The sequence below is a fragment of the Rhodnius prolixus genome, unplaced genomic scaffold (assembly GCF_049639745.1).
Source record: "Rhodnius prolixus isolate KJV_2025 unplaced genomic scaffold, Rpr scaffold_1, whole genome shotgun sequence".
In the NCBI taxonomy this organism is placed as follows: Eukaryota; Metazoa; Arthropoda; class Insecta; order Hemiptera; family Reduviidae; genus Rhodnius; species Rhodnius prolixus.
Genome location: NW_027411581.1, coordinates 5,549,386 through 5,569,110, shown reverse-complemented (window position 1 = coordinate 5,569,110; position 19,725 = coordinate 5,549,386). Strand labels below are relative to the sequence as shown.

The 19,725-nt window shown below is 35.2% G+C and overlaps 1 protein-coding gene across 9 annotated transcripts in view; it reads right to left on the bottom strand.

The window, feature by feature from the left end:
• tyn (trynity) overlaps positions 1 to 19,725 on the bottom strand; it is a 113,192-nt gene that overhangs the window by 33,702 nt on the left and 59,765 nt on the right. Inside the window, exon 6 of one of the 9 annotated variants that reach the window (XM_074125123.1) lies at positions 7,894 to 7,936. The exons of the other annotated variants lie outside the window; for them this stretch is intronic. The gene's annotated coding sequence lies outside the window, so the exon portion shown is untranslated. The remainder of the gene's footprint in view (positions 1 to 7,893; positions 7,937 to 19,725) is intronic. 9 annotated transcript variants of the gene reach the window in all.

The window sequence follows — 19,725 nt, the reverse complement described above, 5'->3', positions numbered from 1 at the left end:
ACTAGCAAACATACTTTACTGCAAAATTTCTCATATTAACCATTAAAGGTATAGACTGGGGAATATAGCCTAGTACCACAATACACCTTAGCTTTGCGGGTCTAGCCTCTAACCGCTCGGCTAGCGTGGCCCCTGAATAGCAATAAGTCAAAGAATACAGGTTACAAAATGATGGTATTAAGTAAAGTTTAGAGGAGCGTAAATGGGTGATATATGTTAAGATACTAAACTTAGAGCCGCCCTTACATTGACTACGCTGGCGCATTTGTGAAAAAACCATTTTTTTTTTATCGTGCCCAAGGGACTACCCCCCAAAAGCGGAAATCAGCATGTTTTTTGGTAATGACATAAACGTTCTTTAAGAGGAAAACAAAAGACAAAGTCATAATTTTACTAACATTTGTTTCTCAATGTTGAAATACTCAGTTTCGAACTTTTAAAACGATTATAAAACACTTCTTCCAATTCGGAGATAACCGTTTAATGTTGTGAATGGAGCCGGCACTTTGAACGCTAGAGAAGTTTTATAACGGTTTCTAAGGAATAAGAGATTAAACCTGCTGGACAGAAAGAGAGGTTGCGGAAATAAAGGTTGTGTCTAATTTGGTAAGGTTAAGAAATAATACATATGAGAAATTTTATATACTTAGTGACTTATGGTTATATTATATACATTAAAAAGAAAAACGCGGTGCATCTTTATGCAACAAAGACCACCAAACAACAAAACAAAAATTGTCATCAACATCAGAAATCGTGCGGAACACTATTGAATATTTTTCGATTAGGTCCGTATACCAGATCGTCCCGATGGGAGACTATACGTCACGTGGTCGTCCGTGGGATCGGCCACTTGAACACCTGAGAAGTTCTATAACGGGTCTCGCAGGGCTCAGAGATTAAATAGCCTGGACAGGAAAGAGAGGAGGTGATGAAGAAAGCGAAACAGAGAGGGAGATTCAGATTGTGGTAAGAGAGAGACACGTTTGAGCACCTTTGGTCAAGCATCAGCGGCTTGGGCTTGAGTTAGTTTCGAATTCCAGCCATGATCTCCTAACCAGATCAGAGTTCATTGAGGTGAAGGAAAGAGTACCTGAGTATAGTAAAGTGGATAAAATTGGCGGGGGGCCTAAAAATAAAAACACACAAATTGCTTAGCCAGCTGTTAACTGTTATTATGAATGAAAAGTAAAAGTGATCCTCTACTAGCCAATTAATACTTTAATTTCCTTCTGGCCTAATCTTATTGGGTACTTAAAATGCAAAAAGACTAGCTGTAATTTAATACACACGATCTGCGTTCTATAAACTTACTTTTTTTTAATAATTAAACTGCATAAACTACATTGCATAGACTGCCTTAATCGGTAAGATATTCATTAAGTGACTAGGAATACTTTATTATTCAAATCGGACTTTTCCAGTGAAATCCCAAAATCGATATCAGTTCGATGGTACTGTTTCATCTATCTAAAAGGAAGAAATGATAAAGGAAGTGATTTTATAAATAGAAATCTCTTTCAGTCACTCGTTCTCAATAAATATTATTTGTAAGGCGCCACGATAGCCGAGCGGTTAGACGCTAGACCCGCAAACCTAAGATGTATTGCGGGATTAGGCTATATTCCCAGTCTATACCTTTAATGGTTAATATGAGAAATTTATAGTAAAGTATGTTTGCTAAGCGCCACGATAACCGAGCGGTTGGAGGCTAGACCCGCAAAGCTAAGATGTATTGCGGTACTAGGCTATATTCCCGGTCTATACCTTTAATGGTTAATATGAGAAATTTATAGTAAAGTATGTTTGCTAAGCGCCACGATAACCGAGCGGTTAGATGCTAGACCCGCAAACCTAAGATGTATTGCGGTACTAGGCTATATTCCCGGTCTATACCTTTAATGGTAAATATGAGAAATTTATAGTAAAGTATGTTTGCTAAGCGCCACGATAACCGAGCGGTCGGAGGCTAGACCCGCAAAGCTAAGATGTATTGCGGTACTAGGCTATATTCCCAGTCTATACCTTTAATGGTTAATATGAGAAATTTATAGTAAAGTATGTTTGCTAGTCGCCACGTTGGAGGCTAGACCCGCAATGCTAAGATGTATTGCGGTACTAGGCTATATTCCCGGTCTATACCTTTAATGGTTAATATGAGAAATTTATAGTAAAGTATGTTTGCTAGTCGCCACGTTGGAGGCTAGACCCGCAAAGCTAAGATGTATTGCGGTACTAGGCTATATTCCCAGTCTATACCTTTAATGGTTAATATGAGAAATTTATAGTAAATTATATTTGCTAGTCGCCACGTTGGAGGGTAGACCCGCAATGCTAAGATGTATTGCGGTACTAGGCTATATTCCCCATCTATACCTTTAATGACTAATATAAGAAATTTATAGTAAAGTATGTTTGCTAGTCGCCTCCGTCCACGACACATAATTTGGTAGTTGGAGGTAAAGTCTGCCTGAAAAAAATAGGCATTTACTGTATTTTGCTTTTATACATGTAAACTCCTAATATAACGCCTAAAACTTTACCTCAGTTTGTGCGCAATTCATTTGGCAAAACCAAATTTAGAACAGGCTAAACAGACTTTACTAAATAAACTGTGAAATGCGAGAGATAGTTGTAAAATGAAGTAGGTCAGTAATGCCCGATGATTATCTTGAAGACATTTTTAGGACTGTGACAAACTAAGTAGGGAACTAAATTTTGAAATTTTTCCAGTAAAATACTATCTCTCTACTAAATGTAGTTAAATATTTATCGTCGCTATTTTATCTATACATGAGTTTTGTACATACAGATATGTTGGCACATTTAATTTAAAGAAACGTGACCTATTAAAGTACTTGTAAAATAACAGGTATATGAACATGTTTTTGACCTGAGCATTACTGTATATCTTTGTTAGCCACATTTATCTTATAACCCCTTCAATAAAACTTGATTATTTACTTATTTTTTCCAGGATAATCTATTTAAGAGCTCACTTTTGGTGAATAGGTGGGAGGGCAGTTCTATAGTGCGCTTAATGAACTCAACTCCTCTCCTTATGATTGGAATCAAATACGCTCACAACTATTTTTTTTTTCTACTTTTTTTTTTCATTCATAAACTTTGCCGAAAGTAGTAATAAAGTTATTGAATGAAAACAGGAATCACAGACAGAGCTACCAACAGAACAAGACAATAATTGACCGGAATTCATCCAAACCAAGATTATATACTACCTGTAACTCAAGAAATAAAGAAGAATTACGATGAGATAGTATATATAAATATATAAAGTGAGATAGTGTGCGTTTTAGAAAGTATTCTAGGTTAACGGATCTAGTTATAACAACACTGTGAACATTTAAACTACAAAACAACGTAAAGTTTAAAAAAAATAATAGAAAAATAAATAGTTTTCATTCATGGCAAGAAATAACGGATTGTTGTTGTGTTGTAGTTTACTTTTAGATTAATTTTCTACTTCATTCATCTTTTTTTTATGAAAATATATTAACAATGAAAACTACAATTTTTCTCATGAAAAAAAAACTAGCATTCAAACTCTTACAATTTTCTCTAACAACTTACTCTAGTTTTGAAATTATATATCAACATTTAATTCATTTTTTTTAGCAACTTCATGATAATTATACGAGAGCACTATTTTATTTTTTAAAAAATTGTTCATCAAGTCCCAAAATGACCAATTTAAAGTAAAGTAATTGCCTATTTTTTCGGGCGAGCTTTACGTCCAACTACCAAATTAGGTGTCGTAGACGGAGGCGACTAGCAAACATACTTTACTATAAATTTCTCATATTAACCATTAAAGGTACAGACTGGGAATATAGCCTAGTACCGCAATACATCTTAGCATTGCGGGTCTAGCCTATAACCGCTCGGCTATCGTGGCGACTAGCAAACATACTCTACTGCAAATTTCTCATATTAACCATTAAAGGTATAGACCGGGAATATAGCCTAGTACCGCAATACCTCTTAGCTTTGCAGGTCTAGCCTCTAACCGCTCCTGAAATGACCAATTAAACGATGCTGTAATGACATAGAAGTAGATTATTTTTATCCCAGGACGTAATATTAGCGGGCAGCTTCCTACTTAAAAATCATGACTGGCATACAAACAAAGTTCCTGTTTACTACTAAGCATTATTGAGTATTTGTGTCAATGATTTGCAAAAAAATAAATATGCAAGCTCATTTGCAAGCAAAATTTAAGTAGTAGCTTAGAGTGAAAGAAAAATAAACCTGATTACAGAGTACACTGTAGTCTTATAATACTCGTATAGTTATTATTAAATTTAAATATAGTTTATTAGGTATTAAAACTATATTTTATAATATAACATATATGAACTATTCTATTTTATAACACTCTTTTTTCAAAAATAAAAAAATCTTTTTACAAGATAATACGGAATTTTCCGTTACATATGCCAATCGTAACACTTTTTTCCTCCTAATTAGCAAACCATAGGAGAAACCATAGGAAATATGGTCCTTCCAACTGAGACACTTCTTGCAGAGTATTACTAGCTGAAAGAAGAAATGTAAAGAAGGAGTCGAGGTCACGACTGTACAGCATCATTCTCTCATGGTTTTCTCTCTTCTCGTGCACCAGTCTGTGATTTCTTTTTAGCTCTAGGTCTTCGGCACCATTAAAGTAGTCTCTTCACTTGATATCTTTTTACAAGGATAACTTGGGGAAAACTAGAAGAGACGAGCGGTGCTTACCTATCTCTGCAAGTATCATGTGAGAAGTACTGCCCAATCATGGTAAGAAACTTCATGGTCTGGGCTCTGGTTTCTTCACTTTTCTAAGACTTGCAGGGGATGAAAAAATGCAAAGTTACCACAGAGAGCATTCACTTACGGTTGTAAGAAAAAAAAACAGAAGAAGCGTAAAAGAAGGGCGGAGCCACTCTTTATTTAAGAGCCAATAGAACTGTCCAAAACTTTGACAATCAAGGATTACGTGGATGCCAGATACAGCTGTATATAGTACTTCGGAGGTATGCAACACTAAGTCCATTTTTTCAAAATTTATTTGTTTAATCTTTCTAATACAAAATTATTGTTTTTTTTATTACACAACCATGTGTTAACGTGCATCTATGTTGCTTCTTAGCCACCAAAGATTTAAGCAAAATAACTTCCGTTGCCTTAGAAGTAAGAAAAAAACCTTCACTCTTCTGTAAAAAAATTAAAAATGTGATATAGTGTTGGGTACCTCCGAGGTTCTGATATAAATATAAAGGCTGTACATTATATACGTACGCACAGCAAAGGAATCTATCTGCTCTCTAGTAGTTATGAAGACTGCTATTATAAAATAAATAAATGAAATACGAAGTAGTAAGAGTCAGAGTAGGAAATTGGCTTTGTATAGTGACATTTCCGGTGGGAGATTTTTGCTAATTTCTGCCAAATTCTAAAGGAAAATATGAGTTACCTTAATCTATCTCTGGAAAGCAGCTGTAATATGTATTTCCGGTGGAAATTCAAAACGAGTACACAGCAAATGTTAGAAGTGAAAGTTAGAATTTCCTTTTGAGAAATTAGCATGCGTGTTTTCGAAAATGTGAGTGAAAGAGAGCATCAACTGCGGGTAAGAAGAGAAAGACTGTGCAGCTCTCGGAGAGAGGAGAATATATATTCAAAGTAGTGTTCAGTTATCCAGGAGTTACGTGGCTAGGGGGCAGGTGAGAACGAATACAAAATTGGCCTCCATTATCATTCCAGTCAGTCTTTGACACTGAACTCACCTCTCCGCCCCCGGCCCTCTAGGTACGGCCAACCGGCTCAATCAAGCGTGACTGGACTTCTCTTCCCTCTCTCTCTTCTCTCGGTGTTCTTTTTTTAGCTGTAATTCTAATTTCACAGACATTCATAGTTTATTATTATTCCATTTTAATTATCCTCTTATTTTGAACGTTATTTATTATGTATGTATTTAATTTTACTGTTACGTATTAAGATTGTTAGGTTGGTAGGACTGTTTGATTAAAAGGAGCTTCCGAAGGTTTAAATTAAAGTCCCTGTAAGGGTGGGGATGAAGCTTATTTTAATTTTCTAATTTCTAATCACCTAGTGACCAGTCTTATTTTTTAAAAACAAGATAGACTATTATATCCTAAAGCTGTCTAACTTCATACTATAAACTAACGGGCTTTATAACACTACACGTCAAATGAGAAACAAGAACTTAAGTAAAGTAACGCCTATTTTTTCAGGCAGGCTTTACATCCAACTATCAAATTAGGTGTCGTGGACGGAGGCGACTAGCAAACATACTTTACTGCAAATTCCTCATATTAACCATTAAAGGTATAGACTGGGAATATAGCCTAGTTCCGCAATACATCTTAGCATTGCGGGTCTAGCCTCTAACCGCTCGACCACTGTGGCGCCTAACAAACATTCTTTACTATAAATTTCTCGTATTAACCATTAAAGATATAGACTGAGAATATAGCCTAGTAAAGCTTTGCGGGTCTTGCCTAAAACCGCTCCGGCTATCGTGGTGCCTAATAAGAGCATAACTGTCGACTTTTTTCTATTTTTTACCTTGTGAAGAGAGTGGGTGGGTGTTCGGGGAGGGGTTGGTCTAGGCCTCCCTGTAAGGTTACATATTTATGTAATGTATGACTTTATAAAATGTACAATGTTGCTAAATTTTCTAAGTTTTGAGCAAATTTATTGTTTAAAACCTATATAGGAATAGTGAAACAAAACCGTGAGAGTATTCACAACAAATTTTAATATTACATTCTTGTTTTTTAAAAGTGTTAAAAAGTAACTGAGAAAGTGATATTATTCTACGACTTTCATCACAGTGTCTAGTCAGCCACAAAGTCCTGTCGAAAGAAAATGATAGAGAAAAGCGACAGAAAGAAAAAGGAATAATAAGAAAACAAATGATGATGTCTGAGAAGAACTTCTAGAATCCATCACAGACAGACAAACTGGTGTACGTATAGAGATAGATACACGAAGGGACCCTTTCTCTCGTCAGAGGTAACGTTATCCTCAGCAGAACAGCAACTAACGGACCTTACTACTTATTTCCTTTAGCCATACAGTTACCATACACACAGATTTACATTAATTTATATTGAAACAGAAGTGAAACAAAAAAGAGAACTGTAAAAAAAAAAAAAAAAACTTGATAGCGCATCCCCTTGCTGCAGTTTCCGCCATCTTATCTTTTTCAATATACGTAATAATATTTTATAATCTATGGAAGAGGTAGTGTGTGTGTGCATCAAACGAACGGGTTAATAAAAATGATTTAATGCATTATAAGAGATGAAGCTGCGTGATCTTATGCAATCAATGCGCGGTTAATTAATTTTTAATCTTAAGATATAACATCTTGGTGGTGGGGGAGAGGAACGTTGATTGACCCACAGTAACAGAGTATGGGAATCTTTTATTGCTCTCCAGTTCCAACAGACCTTATCTTTATGAGGATCAATAGAGTAGCTTTTTTTTATTTTAAGTTTTTACCGGAACTATCGGTTTCCTGAATACGATAAACTGGTAGTTACGAACTGTTTTGTTTTGGTACAAGAACCGACCATTACTAAAAAATGGTCGAATTTGAGACTGCACTTTGTTTCCATTATAAATTCTGATAAAAACCTCTGATGTGAACACTCACACTACACTTTCTTTCACTACATTCACGTAGCGACCGGAAATGGCCGGCCTGTAGTAATTATAAGTAACAGTTAAAAGTCATCTGAGTTGTAAGCATATTAATTCTATGAAAATGCATTTCATTTAATAATACCAGCGAAATCCATGAATATGCTAAATTAGTTTTATTCTTTAATTAAATGTTTACACCATTTGTGGATAACACATTACCTTAAATGTATGTGACTCAAGCAGAAAGGTAACCAGCACTTACCTACAACAGAAAAGAAAACATAATTATGGTAAACTGTAATCTAAAATTCTGTATTATACAATAATTAGATTCACAAATAGTTGCTAGAAGACGTGGGTCAGCAAAGAGAAGTGGGAAGGAAGGAGTGAACCTTTCATGGGCCCAGAACTCTTCCGCTGGTTATCTAAGGGGATGTGGCAAGTCTGAGTAAACGTTTGGGTCGTAGTAAATCGGTTTAAGTATCACATTTAGCCCGTGACAAAATCATACTTTTAATATATAGGTTTATATATTAGGGGTTATGCTAACCAACATTACCTACATGTGTTGCATTTTAGTAATGTGAAAACAGAATTTTGCAGGAACAGACTTGCATTATCCTGTTTATTGTTTGAGCCTTAACCTTCCGAAAGTGCTTCATATAAATTTTCTTAACTATATATGTATATTAAATAAATATATATATATATATATATATATATATATATATATATATATATATATACGTAACTAATGCCATGTTTAATGATTTTTTTTTTGTTTTTGGTTAACAAAAAACTACCAGAGAGCTATTCTTTATTGTAAAACAAAGTAATGATTGGCGTAGGCCATTGAACCATGTAATGTATTGAAACAGAGCTGTTTAAAGAAAGAAAACTTCCACTCCCACGGTAGTTACTTGAAATCAATTTCCATGGAAAAGAGTTTCCCAGATAGTTGGAAATAGTCCCCCGGGTAATGACTGATCAACAAAATAAACTGAATGTTTAGCTGAATTTAACGTCGATTTATTGCTTGCATTCACATGCATAAACGCGGAACAGTGTACACTTGATATGCGATCGTCTAACATTTTGAGAGATTTAGGGTTTTTCACTATAAGAATAAGTTTTAAAGCATCTCAGAATACAATGAAAAAAATGTTTCATGTTTCAACATGTAATGGGTTTGTTTGTCTACAGATGTTTGCATAAAAAAGTGGAAATTTATTGATACTTAAAAATCGATAGATTAGATCGAAAATATCTGTCCAGTTCAGTATTTACGGAGTTTTCACGGAAATGCTCCTACTTGTTTCATTAAGTTTAGACTATCGTATGAATTTATTTTAGTAAATATGTATTTCGTGTTCTTCTATACATTGTACTGCAGTACCACATGTCAATATTAATTATACATTAAAAATTAATGACAGAAAGAATTTAATATGGTTCAAATAAGTTAAAATCAATATTCTTTTTAAAACAATAGTTGAAAATACTTTCAGTCACTTGACAATACTTCATTCTACATTTAATACAATTATGACTCCGTTATACAATGATTGCAATAAATAGTATTATTACTGGTAAATATTATTACTATTTTTTGTTAACATATGGAATAAATTATTTTGACTGCAATACAACTAATGTTCGCAATAATACGAGTAGTGAAGTTGAAATGCGGGCCCCACTATATAATGACATTCACCTTTGTTCCATATTAGGAGCTCCACCAGTAACTAGCAACAGTACATACTACATTGTGTATAATAGTACAGTCTTATGCATAGATACTTATTCTAACATGTTTACTACACAATATCCATGTTATCTAGATATTTTTCTAGTGAAATTCACATATTATACTTTATTAGATAGATTTCTTTGTTTTCTATTATTTTTTATTTCCAAAGAGGTTAATAGTAGTGAATAACTACTAGCAAACTTACTTTACTGCAAAATTTCTCATATAAAGGTATAGACCGGGGAATATAGCCTAGTACCGCAATACACCTTAGCATTGCGGGTCTAGCCTCTAACCGCTCAGCTATCGTGGCGACTAGCAAACTTACTTTACTGCAAAATTTCTCATATAAAGGTATAGACCGGGGAATATAGCCTAGTACCGCAATACACCTTAGCATTGCGGGTCTAGCCTCTAACCGCTCAGCTATCGTGGCGACTAGCAAACTTACTTTACTGCAAAATTTCTCATATAAAGGTATAGACCGGGGAATATAGCCTAGTACCGCAATACACCTTAGCATTGCGGGTCTAGCCTCTAACCGCTCAGCTATCGTGGCGACTAGCAAACTTACTTTACTGCAAAATTTCTCATATAAAGGTATAGACCGGGGAATATAGCCTAGTACCGCAATACACCTTAGCATTGCGGGTCTAGCCTCTAACCGCTCAGCTATCGTGGCGACTAGCAAACTTACTTTACTGCAAAATTTCTCATATAAAGGTATAGACCGGGGAATATAGCCTAGTACCGCAATACACCTTAGCATTGCGGGTCTAGCCTCTAACCGCTCAGCTATCGTGGCGACTAGCAAACTTACTTTACTGCAAAATTTCTCATATAAAGGTATAGACCGGGGAATATAGCCTAGTACCGCAATACACCTTAGCATTGCGGGTCTAGCCTCTAACCGCTCAGCTATCGTGGCGACTAGCAAACTTACTTTACTGCAAAATTTCTCATATAAAGGTATAGACCGGGGAATATAGCCTAGTACCGCAATACACCTTAGCATTGCGGGTCTAGCCTCTAACCGCTCAGCTATCGTGGCGACTAGCAAACTTACTTTACTGCAAAATTTCTCATATAAAGGTATAGACCGGGGAATATAGCCTAGTACCGCAATACACCTTAGCATTGCGGGTCTAGCCTCTAACCGCTCAGCTATCGTGGCGACTAGCAAACTTACTTTACTGCAAAATTTCTCATATAAAGGTATAGACCGGGGAATATAGCCTAGTACCGCAATACACCTTAGCATTGCGGGTCTAGCCTCTAACCGCTCAGCTATCGTGGCGACTAGCAAACTTACTTTACTGCAAAATTTCTCATATAAAGGTATAGACCGGGGAATATAGCCTAGTACCGCAATACACCTTAGCATTGCGGGTCTAGCCTCTAACCGCTCAGCTATCGTGGCGACTAGCAAACTTACTTTACTGCAAAATTTCTCATATAAAGGTATAGACCGGGGAATATAGCCTAGTACCGCAATACACCTTAGCATTGCGGGTCTAGCCTCTAACCGCTCAGCTATCGTGGCGACTAGCAAACTTACTTTACTGCAAAATTTCTCATATAAAGGTATAGACCGGGGAATATAGCCTAGTACCGCAATACACCTTAGCATTGCGGCTCTAGCCTCTAACCGCTCAGCTATCGTGGCGACTAGCAAACTTACTTTACTGCAAAATTTCTCATATAAAGGTATAGACCGGGGAATATAGCCTAGTACCGCAATACACCTTAGCATTGCGGGTCTAGCCTCTAACCGCTCAGCTATCGTGGCGACTAGCAAACTTACTTTACTGCAAAATTTCTCATATAAAGGTATAGACCGGGGAATATAGCCTAGTACCTAGTCGGCTATCGTGGCGACGAGCAAACATACTTTACTGTAAATTTCTCATATTTGGGTATACAAAAGCACTTTGATACACGAATAATGAAATCGTAAGTGAAGAAAGAAAAAAAAAATTACATTCTGGAAGAAAAATTTAAGAAAAGAAGAATATTTCCTCTTTTGTGTTTTCACCCCCGGAACCGGAAGAAAAGTGATTTATAGAAACTGAGTATGTGAATGAGGAGGGAAAAAATTCTGCTGGCCCTTAGATTTTTTCTCTCTTCCTAGGAGCTTCTTGCAGCTTACTGGTGATGGGCTCGTGGGTAACGGAGAGAATACTGTCCGGAAGCCGGAAGTGTACTGGAAAAAAAACGCTACGGGGCACCCGTAACTTCAGATAATGACGGCGCTTTAAATAAAAAAAATAATGGAATAAAAACATTTTAAAAGTAATACAGAAAATTAAATAATCAAAAAAACTTGAATAAAAAAAAACGAACTACAACTAATATGCCTATAACTTCCTGCTTTAAACTCCTTAAATAAAGTACTCTAAAGTATAAATTGACAACAGTTAACTTTCTAGAGCTAGTTTCTACTTAAATAGAAAAATCATGGCGGTTAGTGGAGTCCTGACCTACAAGAAACAGGACGAGGGAAGTCGCAGACTTTACTGGAAGTGCAAGAGACTGGGCAAAAACAGGTTGGCAACCTTTAAGCTTACCAGGCCATCAGGACACTTCAGGACGTATATAAAGAATATTTTATACCCATACAACGAAACAGGCAGCAAATATTTGGTTTCTCCAATATCCACTTTCTTGTCTTATTTATAATTCAAGACGAAAATATGGGGCTATAAAAAACAAAAATGGGGCAATGTCATTTTAGAGGCAGTACTTCCGGTTTTGTAAAAAATGGCTTCCTTTTTTCTTTTTTTTAAAGATTAGCATTTTTTTTTTTATCAAAGCATATTTTATTAATATAAAACAATGTTTCTTTTCTCTATTTTACAATTTCTATTATACATTTAACAATATCTTGCTATTTTACTTCCTTTTCCTTACGATACAAATCTAGACGCTATAATGAATAATTCAGATTTTTCACTGACTTTCAACGGGTATGAATGAAACTGTATTCCTTTAAAGAAAGAATGCAGTGTAAGAATGAGATAACGTCTTTTAATGTTTACTTCTTCCATCGTCCGTATGTATGTACGTTTATATGTCTGTTGGGTTTTTATTTAATTGAGTTTGTAAGTTCGTGTTTGTTTTTTACTCGTATTTAATTAAAATTATGTTTTTTCTACTTCTTTCTCAGAACTATTTTTTTTTTTTTAGTTCTCCATTATCACAATTGTAATTTAACATAAAATAAACGACTTTTTTAAAAAAAATAAAAACACATGGATCTCACGGTTATAATTGAAGAAAATGTAACTGTTTGAAGCTACAGCTAGGAGTGTCGAAATGATGGATACTATAGTGTTAAAAGAAGAAAAATGCACACGATGATCGTTATTTATGATTAATTATTATTATGATTTTTGTACATTCACAAAACAATATGATTAATGATTGGATAATAATAATAATAATACCCTCAGAAATTTATTAACAGTTAGGTATTTGTTAATCTTTTAAAAGTTCCTTAACAGAAACTTACAGTTTAAAGAGTTAAGTGTAAGGGTTGATTAAACGCAAAAACGTACACAAATCAGCAAGTACCTAACATTTCTTTAATACTTCATTGATATCATTTAAGTAATTTCTCAAATTAACCATTAAAGGTATAGACTGGGAATATAGCCTAGTACCGCAATACATCTTAGCATTGCGGGTCTAGCCTCTAACCGCTCAGCTATCGTGGCGACTAGCAAACTTACTTTACTGCAAAATTTCTCATATAAAGGTATAGACCGGGGAATATAGCCTAGTACCGCAATACACCTTAGCTTTGCGGGTCTAGCCTCTAACCGCTCAGCTATCGTGGCGACTAGCAAACATACTTTACTATAAATTTCTCATATTAACCATTAAAGGTATAGACCAGGGAATATAGCCTAGTACCGCAATACATCTTAGCTTTGCGGGTCTAGCCTCTAAGCGCTCGACTATCGTGGCTCCTACGTTACCAACTACAAAATAACCTGCGGATATGTCTAACGTTTAACACTGTTGTTTAGGTCACAATCACAATAAAAACAACATTATCCATCATTATTAATGGATTAAATCATGATCACGAAGGAATTGAGTTGGTGGAACATTGACAACCCCTCATTTGTTCTGGAAATATTGAGTCGTACAGTTAGTTACTCTTTTTTGGGGGGGAAGGGGACATCCTGGACAGGATTCAATTCTTTCCCAAGCAATTATTCATCCCACTAAGGAAGGCTATTTCTGTTATTTAAGCAATGAAAGAGATTCCTGAGAGTGTATGTTAGCTATTTCAGGAATCCTGGCGTCCCGGTGCGAGTAGACCTAGATTGTAGACGTGAAAAGATAGGTGGGACCGAGTAAAAAAAAAAAACCAAATTCATCGCTCCTGAAAGAGATCCCTTGGGGGACTCCCTAGTGGTGTGCTTTGTCAAAGCATTGAATGCAGTCTTCTGTATGTAAGTGAATAGTGTTGATGGAGAGTTGATCTCCGCAAGATCCGTTAAATCCATGAAGCTGGTGCTACATCTCTGCTGCAAGTACTGTTGGTCTGTCACTATGTTATAGTTGTTGGCCGTGTTGTCAGGCTAGGATATCTGACTTGATTCCAACGGTGTTGCTTAACACGCACTTTTCTTTTTAACCAATCAGAAGACTCAAAATTTGTAATTTTCGTCAAGAGTCAATTTCTAAAATTTTTACACGACCTCAATACTTTCTCCTTTTTTTTATCTAAGAAAAAGAGAGAAAACAAAGAGAAAGTGTGACAAGGTCCAAGTAAAGGCTAAATTGGCCATAAAACGTGCATTAAACCAAAATTTGCAATTTAACTAAAGCGCAGTAAAGTAATGCACTATTTCATTTCCTTTTGGTGTTAACTTTCCCGGAAAAACAAAAAGAATCCTGCAAAAAAAAAAGGTTAAGGAAGAAAAAAAAACACTTGCAAAATCTGGGTGGATTAACGTCATTGCATTTATCTGTGTTGAAGTGTATTTTAAAGTAGCAAATTCTGGGACGGAAATAGTCTACTAACGGGGCTCTACTTCCGGTTAAGGTGAGTGTGTGTGTGTGTATATATATATGCGTGCACTCGCACCAGCTATCCTTACCAGAGCAGCAATCATTTATTAGGCAAGGTTTATGGTGCATTTTTTTTCTTGTCCATTTGATATCTTTTCGCGAATTTTTCTTGATAATTTTCTCAACAAGGTTTAAACGTCATTAAAAAGAAAACTTTTTACTGAAAAAAAAACCCGAAGTTCACACTTCTACTACTTTTTATCCTTAAATGATAATTACGAAATGCAATTTCCACGAACAAATTAGTTGAAAAACAACTTCACAAATTCAATAAAACGGCATTGCCGCATGACCTATTTTCTTCAAATTGATGTTTTTGGAAAAAAAGAAAAAAAATGGAAAACCTATTTGGTAAAAAGTGGTACATCTGGTCGGCCGATTTTGCCCCAAACTCACTTTTTTCCAATGGTGACAGTGTGTCAAAGTATAAAATTGAACTTCCTGCGATTTCTCTACTCTCTAAAGTGTTAAATCTATATCTGATGATGCATGGAAGTCTGAATCTGGTCCAGGCTACAATAGACATGCTTGCTACAATAGTTAAAAATCAAGGAGATTAAATATGTTCACTTGCTTGAGTAGAACAAAATAGTAATTTTTGAAAATTGCTCCACCGTAGCCGCAGCGGTTAGAGGCTAGACCCGCAAAGCTAAGATGTATTGCGGTACTAGGCTATATTCCCAGTCTATACCTTTAATGGTTAATATGAGAAATTTACAGTAAATTATGTTTGCTAGTCACCTCCGTCCACGACACCTAATTTGGTAGTTTGAGGTAAAGTCTGCCTAAAAAAAATAGGCATTTTTTTTAGGAAACGCGATGTTACAGTTTCCGTGTGTGATCGTAATAGACCTTCCAAAGTCTAGTTAATGCTAGAATAAATGTTCCAACTTCACCAACACATACCGATTAAAGTGCGAACGCGTGATGCTATCACCGGCTTATGTAGGTTTATCTAAGGTACTTATTTCGTTTAGGTATTTTTATTGGTGCTCTTTTACATCGAATTTTGTGTATTTTTAACTAAGGCCCATTTGATTTTATTTTTTTATATTTTTTTTGCCGTCATCACTAACTTGGAGTTTATGTCCCTCTAGTCCTGACTTAGCGATTTACATATTTTAAAAAAAAAATAAAAAAAAATTATAAGAAAATGAATATTATATTAATTATTGCACTAATCGATAAGGTGACATTAACGATAATTACTTCTAATTATTCCCATATACGTTTTTTTTTATAGCTACATTAAAACGGATAATAAACAAATCCGCACTGTTAGAAAGATTGTGAGAGAGATGGCGAATCTTTATTATTTTTATTAGTATCCCATTAAAGGAAACAAATCTAACTGTAAAATTTAATATATTTTTATGGAGCAAGTTTAAATAACGTTAATCGCCTCAGCTTTACTGTTTTTAAACAGTAAAATATGTCACCTGATGAACATTCTGAAATGAGTCCTTGACCCACTATCTAAGGTCACACCGCGCTTCACAATTTTAACCTTATAAACAAGCGCCTTAAAAAATAATCTTAATATCGGTTGAAGGGAAGGGATGAACTTAGTGGTTAGTGTTTACTGGATTCCAACGCAGATATCCCGGGTTCGAATCCAGCGACTGGCCCATAGATTTTCTCTATTTTTTTTTTTTAATTTAGTCTCTTACTAGGTAAAAGGAAGCTCGACGCTAGAAGGCATAAGAGCTAAGACAAAGAAGAAGACTAGGTTAAAGGACTTCCTACACACACTACAAAAATAAATCTACAATTTTTATTGCCATAAGTTTTCTATGAAAATTCTTTTTAGGATCGTTCTAGCTTCCCTCTGTATATTAGTGTATGTTCCACAAAATGTTGCTTATTGAGTGTGTATGTTAGTAGGAATCAGGCGCCACGATAGCCGAGCGGTTAGAGGCTAGACCCGCAAAGCTAAGATGTATTGCGGTACTAGGCTATATTCCCAGTCTATACCTTTAATGGTTAATATGAGAAATTTTGCAGTAAAGTATGTTTGCTAGTCGCCTCCGTCCACGACACCTAATTTGATAGTTGGACGTAAGGCCCGCCTGCAAAAATAAGCAATTACTTTACTTTTAATGTTAGAAATTTCGGGTTTGAAGAAAAATGACAAGAGTTTGATGTCAGACAAATTCAGAAAGAGAAAGTAATTTTTGTTTTTATCGATATTGTGAAATATTTTAAATTTTGGTCAATTTTCCTCAAGAACCAATAATGGGCTGCCCTTCGCGGCTGGTCAGCAAAAGTAATCAAAGTTAACCTCAATCAACAGGTGATATATGGCAGTAAACCAATGTTTAGAGGAGGTAAAGAAGGTTAATTACAGCAATAAAATGACTACTTATCTAAAGTATCTAAATTTCCTTAATTTCAGCCACAGCTGTTATTAACGGGTCCTTGCTTTACTGGTCTCTTAATGGTCATTGGCTAAATATATTTTCTGCTACTCATGGTTTTGCGTCATAAGTCTACTCCTTCTTTTTTCTGTTCGTAGACTATTTAGTTGTGCAAATCGTAGTTTTTTGTAAAAATAAAGAAAAATTATTAAGATATCAACCTGAAATCTGAGAACAAGATATTCTGAGATGAACAAAAAAATCTGATGAGCTAGAGTTAAGATTTTGCCTTCCCCCCCTCCAATGCTGTTAATATTTTAAACTGGATAATATAATTGAAGAAAGCAAAAACCAAACAAATGACATCTTTTAAATAAACATCAAACACACATAATGTGATTCACCACAAGAATGAACAGAATCACCTTGATTCAATAACACTATACATACTTATGTATGTATGCAGTTTTGATTGTTTGTTTTATAGAAACAAAATCAATAAGGTGACTAAGCAACAGACTTACATTTAAATTCACACAATCATAATGGCGTTATGATTACTCAATTTCTATTTTTGGGGCTCCAGATAATCCACTAACAACCCATCTTTTGTTCAATTCTTTTCTAATGCGTATCATCATCATCATCAGGCATGCCATCATCACGAAAGAATTTTTTTTTTGTTTTCGTCTCCTTCTCTTCTTTATCCGTTTCCGTAAATTCTTGGTAAGAAATTGCTTAAAACACTTATGGGCGGTAGGGGAGCGGGGCAGAACGACTTTCTGTGCATTCTTTTGGGTAGCATTGTTTTTTTTTTTTTTTTTTTTGGAGTCAGAGCGGTTTTGTCATTCTTTTTATGTGTGTGTAAAGGCAGTCTCAAAAATGGAGGGAGAAAAAACATCGCCAAAATTTTTGGTCTTTTATTACGAATCGGTATCACATCGAATTGGACTCGATAATTGTTAGCTTATAGACTAATAATCAGCTAACCAGAAATGCTACTTTACAAAAGTCGATTATTCGGTTCCGATTTACCCGGAAATGGCTGCGAAATTAAGGCAGTCGTCCTCAGGGTGGTTTGAGTTTCCCTGAGAGTTATTAAGTGTCGTCTTCATTTCCACGGTAATATAAACAGGAAATAAATATTTAAATAAAATTCCAATTTTGGCAGCTCAAGCGCCTCCATGAACTGTTTCATAAGATTTATTTTCAACATTTCCAGAGACTCTTGCTACGATGAGTTGAAGAGGCTATTTCCTGTCTATCGCCGCCAGTATCTTTTGGCTTCTTTCCTTTTTCAAGTCATCCAGTCTCAAAGGCATTCCTATATTTTTCAACTCCTTAAGTTTAAATCCTCGATACATTCCCGTTAATACTAGATCTCGCTCATCCGATCTCTATATACCCTCTCACCGTACCTCATCTTTTGACAAGTCCTTCCTGACACGTGCTACCTCTCTCTCTGGAACTCCTTGCCTTCATCTGTCCGCCATGCTCCTACCCTATCTATCTTTAAATCCCGTCTATTCAGTTATCTCCTTTCTATTCAGCTTGCTATTCTAATTGTTTTGATTTATTTCCTCAATATCTGCTGTTATTTTGATTTTCACTTTTTGTAAATACTTATTTATTTATTTATTTTCTGTTTAATCACAGGCCAAACTATTAAGGCCTCTATTTGTACCTGTGCTTATTCTTAGGGGACAATTGTCCCAGAATAATAAATTTCCTTTCTATTTCTAAAATCGCTTAAGCGGAAATAGAACTTACATAACTTTTTTTCACCAAAAATAGTAAAATTTTATTACGTAGATTGAATTTTAATTACTTTTTATTGTAAGAAAGTCATTTGAGATATTTTTATTACTAACATTTAATGGATTTAATGGATTGAGTCAATTTGGGGGGGGGGGGGGGTAGTTTCAAATCAGATAAATAAGCTCTGCTTTCATTTCATTGCTTACTTTACGTAATGACAATGACGCTCACGTTTCGGGAAAAACAATTTTACGTAATCCTGGGATTTTTTAAACAAGTACTTCCTGTGAAATCATCGTAAATTTATTTGACTACAGACATATTCCGGATATAAGAACTGTTTAAAAATCAGCTATCATACTCAGCGAGTCAGGAATCCGCAATAAATTCACAGCTCCCTCGGTCGGAAATATTACCGGGGGGAAGAAAAGAAGACATGTGATAAAGAGAGAGAATAAAAGCTCTGAAGCTTAATAATTTATGAAAGAGATACTGTAATCCTTTCGCAGTCCTTTACAATAAGCTTTACCCATAAAAGTAAAGTCTCTTTGAGTAAAATCCTTTTTTAAGCCCATAACTTTACACGATATAAAAACATCGCCTTACAAAAAAAACAAAAAAAACTATCTTTAACAAACAAACCACTTCCTTCTGAGACATAAATAAATAGTTAAATAGAAACGAACATTACGCATTAAGAAAACATGGAGAGGCATTTCGGAGCGTTAAAATCGCCTTTTTCGAGAATCATAAGATGCAGGTAGAGGGTATCCTATAAAAATGAGACTTCACCAAAGGCCGGGGATGAGGCAGAATTTTCTTAAAAACTAGTTCCACTTCCTTTACAGTTGACTCGCTAATTGTACAATAAACACTAGATTTTCACCCAGACCGGATTCAATTTCATTGATTTCCGTTGAAAATTCAATAAATAATAAATCTGCCATGATCCAAACACAGGGAAAGTATTTTTTTTTATCAATTATTTTGTAGAAATTAATGAAAATAACACTAATTTCCGGTGTAGCAGCACAGCAGAGTATCCGGAAAGAAAAATCGTGCCCAAAACTTTGCTCACGAAAGCAGAAAAAAAAAAGGAAA